The sequence below is a fragment of the Camelus ferus genome, chromosome 7, assembly GCF_009834535.1.
Source record: "Camelus ferus isolate YT-003-E chromosome 7, BCGSAC_Cfer_1.0, whole genome shotgun sequence".
Taxonomy (NCBI): Eukaryota; Metazoa; Chordata; class Mammalia; order Artiodactyla; family Camelidae; genus Camelus; species Camelus ferus.
In genome coordinates this window covers 76,837,837-76,848,228 of record NC_045702.1, presented here as the reverse complement: position 1 = coordinate 76,848,228, position 10,392 = coordinate 76,837,837, and the positions used below count along the sequence as shown (strand labels likewise).

The 10,392-nt window shown below is 42.3% G+C and overlaps 1 pseudogene; it reads right to left on the bottom strand.

Moving 5' to 3' along the window:
• Positions 1-6,788: 6,788 nt before the first annotated feature.
• Positions 6,789-8,608, bottom strand: LOC102519231 (annotated as a pseudogene).
• Positions 8,609-10,392: the final 1,784 nt, after the last annotated feature.

Below are 10,392 nucleotides of genomic sequence, written 5' to 3'. Positions count from 1 at the left end.
AGCTGGGGGTGTGGTTAAGTCACTGGTTTTCTAATTCCTGGCTCCTCTCTTGCTTTTCTTTTTTCCCTCTGTGACCTGCTGCCTGCTGCTTAGTAATGAATCGCAGTGTCCTATTCATAGATGCGCCTGTTCAGAGACATGAGCGAGAGGAAGGAGAAATAAACGTGATTCTTTACAAGATGGCCTGGCTTGGGTCTCATCTTCGTCTCTGCCCCATCGATCCCCAGGAGTCTGAGCAAGGAACCGGGAGATGTACAAACTGCCTAATTCGAATCTGGATCAGTTAGTGACTCTGACTGGCTCCACTTCGGGGTCATTGGGGTGAGACTCAGAGCACCACCCAGTGCTAGGCTGCAAGAAGAAATGGGGGTCATCAGAACCACCCCCTCGGTTCATGGGTCAGACCACACAGGCTCCAACCAGGCAGGACTCCTGACCCTGTCCAGAGCTCTCTCTACCTTGACCTCTGCTGGCAAGTCTCGTCCAATACTCTCCTTTTCCCTCTTACGTCTATTTAAAAGACTCCCTAAAAGCCTTTTAAAAGTCTATTTAAAGCCTCAGGCTGATCCCTGTATCTCCCAGGCCCAGGGCTAGCGTGCTACTGGAAGACGTTAAAAAAATTGGCACTGTCATGGATGCTGTGGTTTGCCACTCAGATCCCCAAATCATGAACACAGGATTTGTTCCCCTAACCACTGGGAATGCTGTTAGCTAAAGCCCTCAGCTGCCAGCCCTCTCTGGACTGCTCCTTCTCAGGGCAGCCTGCGTCCAGCAACTGGTGCCCTGAACCGGACGGGGCTGTCCTTGTGTAACTGAGCAGGACCCTCCTGTCATCAGTGACCATCTGATATCTGCAATGGTGTTTGCAACTGCTTAACTGTATAATGGTTTAAAGGGTTGTTCTCATGCTCTAGCTGACCAGGGTTGGGCTGGAGAGGAGGGAGGCTTGGGTGGTCTGCCCAACCCCCTCGTGATGCTGGTGCTGCGTGCAGGTATTATGCTCAGTGCCTTGCTCCGGACCCCAGTGCCCTCTTCTTGACCACTTATGGTTTCCTTGTATCTTGTTGCTCAAGGAGGTCCCAGGTGTCAGCCTGCTTAAAAGGCTAAAAGCGTTTATCAGCTTGACTTTAAACTGCAAAATTTTTCTCTAGAGCTCTTTTCTATAGAACCCTTTCTTTGCATCTTTTATTCTAGGTGCAAGAACATTAAGAGAGTCCCAAAGCCAGAAATGAACTTCATATCCAGCAGAGGGAAGGGGACCACTGCAAAACCTGCAAAAAAAAAAATCTGCTAAAACAAGAACAACTTTACAACAATCTGTTACCCTGTGTGTGATCTTTAAAGAAACTAGCTCCACCCCTTGAACTTTTACTATAAAACCCCCTACCTTCTCTCCCCAGCAGGCTCACTGTCTTGCAGGCATTAGCTCACTGTGACTTCCTCTGCCTGGCAAAGAAATGAGCTGCCTTTTCTTTTTGAGGGGTGGGTAATTAGGTTTACTTATTTAATTATTTTTTTAATGGAGTTCCTGGGGATTGAACCCAGGACATCATGCATGCAAAACGCATGCTCTGCCACTTGAGCTATACTCTACCACAAAGCTACCTTTTCTACTTCATCCAAAACTCTATCCTCAAGTCTCAATTCAGTAAGCGGGGTACAAAGGCCATGTTCTGGCAACAGTTGCTCCAAGCTCTCCATGGGGCTGCTGAAGCCAGTTACGACGGCTCTGTAGCCCAGCTCCTCTGCCTCGTCCAGTGTGGCTCTTTCCCCTTCTCATGGGCGCTAAACTAGTAGCTCCTCTAATACTCCTCTTACACACTAATCGCCCATCAAAGCCTGCCACCTGGAGCCAACATGCGACAGCTCCAAAATAGAAACAGTGAGCAACTCTTGGTTAATAAATGTTTAATGGGCAGTCTACAGATGCCAACTTAAGTCATCTCTACCAATTATTCCCTTTCATATTCATGAACATTTAAAGTGTCATCACCCCTAATAATAATCTGTAGGTTAAAAGTTCTCATTTCACGTAAATTCCCAGCCTATATGTAGTAACTGCAGGTAAATCGTAGCTAATGCTAAATTAAATGCAGCACTGGCAGCCAAATAATTTCAAAGACAAAATTATTAGACTGAACAGGATGAAACTGCTAATATGTAAACATTTTTTGGTCTTTAAAAATGGCAATTCTGTTGCCAAAGCAATATTGAAGAAAAAGAACAAAGGTGGAGGAATAACCCTCCCAGACCTCAACCAATACTACAGAGCTACAGTCGTCAAAACAGCATGGTATTGGCATAAAAACAGATACATGGATCAATGCAATAGAATAGGGAGCCCAGAAATAAACCCACAGACCTACAGTCAATTAATCTTCAACAAAGGAAGCAAGAATATACAGTGGATAAAAGACAGTCTGTTCAACAAGTGGTGTTGGGAAAATTGTAGCAGCATGTAAATCCATCAAGTTAGAACACTCCTTCACACCATACACAAACAATCTCAGAATGGCTTAAAGACTTAAATATAAGACAAGACACGATAAACCTCCTAGAAAAAAACATAGGGAAAACATTTTCTGACATAAATCTTAGCAATGTTCTCCTAGGTCAGTCTACCCAGTCAACAAAAATAAAAGCAAAAATTAACAAATGGGACCTAACCAAACTTACAAGCTTTTGTGCAGCAAAGGAAACCATAAGCAAAACAAAAAGACAACCTACAGAATGGGAGAAAATATTTGCAAATGATGCAACTGACAAAGGTTTAATTTCAGAATATATATACAGCTCATACAATTTAATAACAAGAAAACAAACAACCCAATCCAAAAATGGGCAGAAGACCTAAACAAGAAATTCTCCAATGAAGACATACAAATGGCAAATAGGCACGTGAAAAAATGCTTACCGTTGCTAATTATCAGAGAAATGCAAATCAAAACTACAATGAGGTATCACCTCACACCAGTCAGAATGGCCATCATTCAAAAGTCCACAAACAATAAATGCTGGAGAGGCTGTGGAGAAAAGGGAATCTTCCTACACTATTGGTGGGAATGTAATTTGGTGCAGCCAATATGGGAAATAGTTTGGAGATTCCTCAAGAAACTAAAAACAGACTTGCCATATGATACAGCAATCCCACTCCTGGGCATATATCCAGAGGGAACTAATTTGAAAAGATATCTGCACCCCAGTGTTCACAGCAGCACTATTTACAATAGCCAAGACACGGAAACAACCTAAATGTCCGTCAACAGACGACTGGATAAAGAAGTTGTGGTATGTTTATACAATGGAATACTACTCACCCATAAAAATAGTTAAATAATGCCATTTGCAGCAACATGGATGGCCCTGGAGAATGTCATTCTAAGTGAAATAAGCCAGAAAGAGAAAGAAAAATACCATATAATATCACTTATATGTGGAATCTAAAAAAAAGAAGAAGAAAAGAGGACACTAAAGAACTCATCTACAAAACAGAAACAGACTCACAGACATAGTAAACATTCTTATGGTTACAGGGGAAAGGGGATGGGAAGGGATAAATTTGGTAGTTTGAGATTTGCAAGTGTTAGCCACTATGTATAAAAATAGATTTAAAAAACAAATTTCTTCTGGATAGCACACGAAATATATTCAATATCTTATAATAACCATTAATGAAAAAGAATATGAAAACAAAAAAATGGCAATTCTGTATGGTTCAACATAATATCCTGTCAAAAATATTTACAAAAAAATTATATTTAATTTAGGATGTAGATACATTCTAATGAGTTTGCTTTCCAAAAGTAAGCATGCTAGGGGTTCTAAAGATTTTAAAAGTGGTCATACCTCTTTGGAATATAGATGTTACAAGCAGAATGTGGAGATGAAAGTCAAGATTATGCCAAGAACTGGGGGCAAAGAAAGGAAACTGACACGCAGACCCATGTGTCACTCTATGACTCATTGTCAAGTTCGAAGTGCTCACTGTCCCTTGGGGTTTCACCCTCTTCTCAAGCTCCCAGAACCACTCTCCAATTTCTCCTTTACTCTTTCTATTCTCATTCTCTTTTCTAGAGGCTTACCTTATCTGCAGGAAAGCATGGCAGGGAGAAGGGTCTATGGCTTAAGGGGAGGAAAAAAATTTTGTGCTATTCTCTCTCCTGTCCATGAAAGGCTTTTTCATGATGACACCAACATTTGAGAGTTTCCTATGTTCATTATCCTTTCAGACTCCCAAGACAATGCCTTGAATCTTTACAAATAAATGAGCTGATTCACTTCACCAAAAATGCTGTCCTGATAAACACCATTCATGGGAAGAGGCTCTGAGTTTAGTCTGTTCTGTCATTTGATTATTTTGTTTATTGTGCTTGCTGATTAGACACATAAGCATCTGGGCTTCTGATTTAAACTTTATACAACTTTGAGAGTCTAATAATTGGTGTAGAGCACTTGAAGCCCTCGCAACATGGGTTCCTGTGACCATGCTTACCCGAGCCTGGACCTGCTGCCTTCCCTTCTCCCTCATCCCAGGTGGGGTGCCTGTGAGAGTGCGGGGAGGGAGGGGCATGGGGCCAAGAGGCTCTCCATCTGCCCAGGATGCTCTCCAGGACCTGGTGGGGCAGACTGAGGTTGGCTGAGCCAGGCCAGGGGAACAGGAATGGTGTAGATGCCCAGGCCCAGTCCTTGAGAAACTAAAATCTTGTAGGCAGGAGCATTCAACACGCAGAGCTATACCTGCTATCAGTAAATAGGTGAACTCCTTTAAAAAAAAAATAAGTTGGTTACTGTGAGAGCAATGATTGGTGGAAAGTGGGGCATCAAAAAGGACTTCCTAAGAGGGGGAGGGTATAGCTCAGTGGTCTAGAGCATGTGCTTGGCACATGAGTTCAATCCCCAGTACCTGCACTAAAAAAAAACTAATTAAAAAATAAATAAATAAACCTAATTACCCCCCTTCCCCACCAAAAAGGACTTCCTAAGAAGGCAGTTTCAGTAGACATCATTTTCCTTTTTAAATGTTATGGGGTTTATTTTCTCAGTGTAAAAACAACACACACTCTTGGTAGAAAAATTAGGAAAATCATACACACACACATCATTCCTGTCCCACAACCCAGAGATAACTGCTGTAAATACTTCTTTAATGTTGAATCATTATGTTGTATACCTGATACTAATGGAATGTTGCATGTCAATTATATTTCAATAAAAAATAAAATTGCTTAAAAAATTATCTCATTTAATTTCACTTGGATTTAGCAGAAAAAAAGTGAAGTGAAACTAGAGGAGTGGCTGACTTTTATATATATTTATATATCTTCAAAACAAGTGCTATTAGTTACTAAGGAACTCTTCAAAAAATATTACAAAAATATGAGGCTTTGACATTAGGGTTAATGGGTATTTTTTTTTAAACTTATGCTTCTTAATGGCCCTAAGTTTCCAGATACTGAGCTTAAATGACAGTCTAATCAAAATCCAAAGTCACCATTACTATGTTAAAAACCACAAATCATATTTCCTTTTTTTTTTTTTGAGAAAAAAAAATGAAACAAAATTTATGCCTAAGTTTACTCTCCAGATGATTCTTCAAAAAAATTATTAGGGTAAAGCTGATCTGTAATGAAAAATATGCTATAAAAATGGCAAACCACTTTCAGGAATTAAAAAAAACACACTCAACATAGGGAAGTGCTTATACCAAGTACCCAAGTTCAAACAGACTGTATTTAATTCAGACAGTCCATCACCATTTCTCATACAGCACGTACTGCTCAAAATCTGACTTGCTTCACATTCAGACCATAACTGTCTTTTAGAGTAATTCCTTTTATTTCCCAGAATATCTAGTGGCCCCTCTTTCCCTTGTTGGGGAAAAAAAAAAAAAAAAAAAAAAAGACTTGCACCACCATCTCATGGATAGCAGGCTTCAGTGACATGTCTAGATCCTAATCACATGACATGTGTGATGTCACCACTTTCTTCCTGAAGACGCTTCCATGCAGCCCTCTGACTTCCTGTTGTAAGTTGGGCTCACTGCTGTCTAGGCATGAGGAGCAGCTGTCAACGTCCCAGGATGTCTTGCCATTGTCTTCCTAGATTGGTTTCTTGGATCTCATGTATTTCTCTTTCTTGGGTTCCGTTTCTGCTTGGCTCCACTACAGCTCTGAGTAACTCTTGTAGAAAAAGTATACAGAAGACAATCTTTCAGAGTCCTTGCCCATGTTTGAAGATATTTTTATACTTAGCCTAGCTGGCGTATGTTTGTATGTTCAAATAATTTTCCTCAGAATCTGGAACTTGGTGTTCCCTTGTTTTTGAACATCCAGTGCTGCTGATTAGAGTCTTCTGATCCAGTGCGACTTGAGTCAGACCATCTGATGTTTTGTTACTGAAAACTTTAAGGATATTCTTTTTATCATTGCAGGGCAAAAGTTTTCACTAATACATATCTAGATGGGACCCTGCAATCTGAAGACCAGGTCATTTCTCTATTTTGAGAAAAGTCATATCCTTTCCCCCATGTTCTCATCGTCTTCTGAGACTCCTGTTGGAGGGGGTAGAGGGTGAGCTTCTGAGATCTTTTCCCAGCCTTTTCCACCACTTTTTACATCATGTCTCTGGGTTTTGGAAGTCTTCTTTTTCTAACTTGATCTTCCAGATCACTAATTCAGTCCTTGGCTGCGTCTGTTTTAGTTTTTAGAGTTTTGTGTAATCATTTTTCATTAGAAACTGTTTATTTTCCGTCAACCTATTTCCATTTAAGAGTTTGTGTAAAGAGCAGCTTACGACCACTCCGTGGTTGGTGCAACCCGTTTCGGTGGCCTGAGCAGTGGGGGCTGCAGACCACTCTTCAGTGGCGGGCTGAGCAATCCAGGCCTCAGTGGGGAGCTGCCGGACAGGCACAGAGGGCACCTGCACGCCTTCGGCCCAGTCCGCCATCTCAGGCTGAGTAGCAGTGAACTCAGGAGCGGGAGCCATCTGTTCACCCTTTAATTCCTCCTCGGTCACAGCCTTCTCAGCTGCAGCCTACTCTTCCTTTTCAATCTCTTCAGGATCTCTGTAGAAGTAGAGACCAGGCACGACCTCCCATGGGTGTTCCCGGGAGATGGTGCTACACATGCGCAGAACCTCCTGGGCGAGCAGCCACCACATCAGTCCCACTGACTGAGCTCCCTTGTTGTTGCAAGGGATGGCACAGAGGGGAGTCCATGTTACCCAGGGCGATGGTAGGCAGGTTAATGTAAGATGCCTTGGTGAGAGGCTGGTGGTCAGCCCTGGGATTGGTAATCACCAGAAGTCTCGGCTCCCGGAAAGCTGCCTGGATCTGCTTAGTGAAGTTCCAGGCATGAAGCGGCCAGCAAAAGACGTGGCTCCAGTGGCAGCAGCAAACTTCAGCACAGCTAACTGGCCAGTATGCCTGGAGGATATGACACTGACATCAGCTGGGTTTTCAATGGCAACAATGACATGAGCTGCCAGCAGAAGCTTCTCCCGGGTTCTCTTCAGATTGATGATGTAGATGCCATCACTTTTCCTTTTGTAGATGCACTGCTCCATTTGGAAGTCAAGGTTGGTGCCACCTCAACGGGTTCCTGCTGCAAGGAATTTGAGGATATCCTCCCCCTTCATTTGCAGGACATCAAGGGCTCTGGATATTGTGCAAGTTTCCCTTTAAGTTATGATGGGAACCCAGAACAACGCCATATGGACCCCTCTCTGGGTAGCATGGAAAGCGAGTTCTGTGTAACTTTAATAATCATATTTTCAAGATTTCATTTTCAAGAATTCTAGTTTTCTGATGACTCCTTTCAATGGCAACTTGCTTTCAATTCTGGATATCATGTCCTCCCCGAATATCTCCAATCTCTACTGAGACCATCTCAAAAGTTCTTTCTCCCCAGTATTAATCTCCGTTTTCCCTCCAGGGGAAGGTTGCTTTGCTTGTTCATGGTTCAACTCCTCCTCTGCATGGATGGTTCTCTTTAATTACCTGGTTAGCTCTGTCCTTACATGCTGACCAATGGAGGGCCAGTTCATCCTGGGCTTCCCCTAAGCTGTATTTTGAGCAGTATTTTAGAAGAGGGGAGGACTAGGGATTGGGAAAATCTGGGTGAGGCATCCCAGGTTGACTGTAGTGTTTTGTCTTTATCATTGGGGGCAGAAGTAAGCAAATCACAGTCAAGACAAAGAAGTTAACATGACTAGGAAAACAGTGCCATGCTGGCAGCACAAAAAAGAGAGATGAAACTGGAAGGTTTAGAGTGAGTGTAAGATGACCAACAAAGATTTTTCATGGAGGGAGAGAGAGGCCAGTCTGATGGGGAATGGGAACATTACCACTCCTGCCACCTGCTACTGGCTTCCCAGAGAGAGACTTGAAAACTGACTTCCATTTTTTTTTACTTGCTTCCCCAAGAAACAGAAATATCCACTCCTGCCTCTCCATGGGGTCCTGCAGAACTGGGAGAGAAGCCATGGAGCAAACAGGAAGAGACGAGGCCCTGCTGTTCACGGCGCAAGGACCCAGCACCGTCCTGGCAGCTTGCTCAGGCTCTGGCTCAGCCCCCCATGGGCAGTCTGCCCTATTGCTCAACACCATCGTGACAGGCCGTCCCTTCCTAGTTGACCTTCCAAGTCAATCAAATATCTCTGATGCTCAGCAAGCCCTGATTAGGACAGCAACTTTGATGAGCTTCCCATGTTATTAGAACTTTTTCTTTTAAGGCTACTATTTACGGAAATTTTCAAACATATTCAAAAAGTAAGGAAAACAGATAATGAATCCACATGTGCCCATCACTTAGTGTCTTAGCCCATTTGCGCTAAGAATACCATACACGGGGAGGGGGTGCTTACAGACCACAGAAATATATTTCTCACAGTTCTGGAAGCTGGAGGTCAAGACTGGGGTGCAAGAATGGCTGGGTTCTGGTGGGATCCCTCCTCCTGGTTCACAGACTGCCATCCTCTTGCTGTAACCTTATGTGGGGAAGAGGCAAGGGAGTTCTGTGGGGTCTCTTTTGTCAGGGCACTAATCCCACTTAGGAGGGCTCCATCTTCATGACCTAATCACCTCCCAAAGGCCCCCATCTCCTAAAACCTTCACATTGAGGGTTAAGATTTCAACATATGAACCTGGGGTGTCAGGAGGAGGAAATTTCCTCCTCTACCTCTCGAGTTCTTGAGGCTGGGCTAATAAAACTGACACAAGACAGATTAGGAGAAAAGAAAGTAATTTTAATCATGTGCACAGAAGTCTCATAGAAACAGGACTTAGGCCAAAGTAGGCAGCTTTCATACTTTTTAGACAAAGAAATAATTAATCTGAGAGGAACTGACAAGGCAAAGAAACTTAGGTTTGGGGTGCTCAATTAGTGAAGAATCTAAACAGAGTCTGGGCTTGGAGTGGTAAATTAAAGAAGTAACAAGGTTTGTTTATACAGGCTTCTTGCCTCCCTCTCTGTGACAGTAAAGGTGTCCTTCTATCTCCAGATGCAGGGAGTACGCCTTTCACATGAGCAACTTATCTCCTGCTTTGGGGGAGACAGGAGGGTCAGAATATCCCTCTTGCATTGGCCATTTCTTAAATAACATTTTTTTAAAGTTAGATTTTTCCTGCCTCTTCTTTCTATTTATTTATTTAACTTTATTTATTTATTTATTGTGAGGGGAGGTAATTAGGTTTATATACTTACTTTTTTAAATAGAGGCACTCGGGATTGAACCCAGGACCTCATGCATGCTAGGCATGCACTCTACCACTGAGCTATACCCTCCCCCCTTTAAATAACTTTAATTCAAAATTATCAATATGCCACTGAGGCACATTTTAGGACCACCTACTGGGCCCCAACTTCAACACCTATATGAACACTTTGCCATTTTAAGAGGCTACTTTTAAGCAGGACTCGTTTTTCAAAATGAGATTCTCCTTTCTCATGAGCATATGTCTAGGCCCCATGTCTGGAAATCTTGCGATCAAGCCCAAAAAAACACAGTTTTAAAACACTTCATAAATGATTCTGATGCCCACAGAAAACTGAGAGCCATTGCTGTAATGAACTGAGAACAAGAATATGATTCTACCATACACATGGCACTCAAGTGTTTGATAAACAAGAGAACACCCAGAAGACAAAAGAAAAATGATCACATCATTCCATATAAACATGTAAATGGCGTATAGCAAAAGATCACAAAAAAAAAAGGAAGACACAGAACAGAATGAGAGAAATATTTTTAACATAGACAATGCCATTAATTCATGGAGAGTCCTTATAAACTAGTAATATTTATTCAAAATAGCAGTATCTGTAAAATCCCACAGATAAAGGCTATAAACAGGCATAGACTGTTCAGACTTAGAAGATACTCTGAAAATGACTA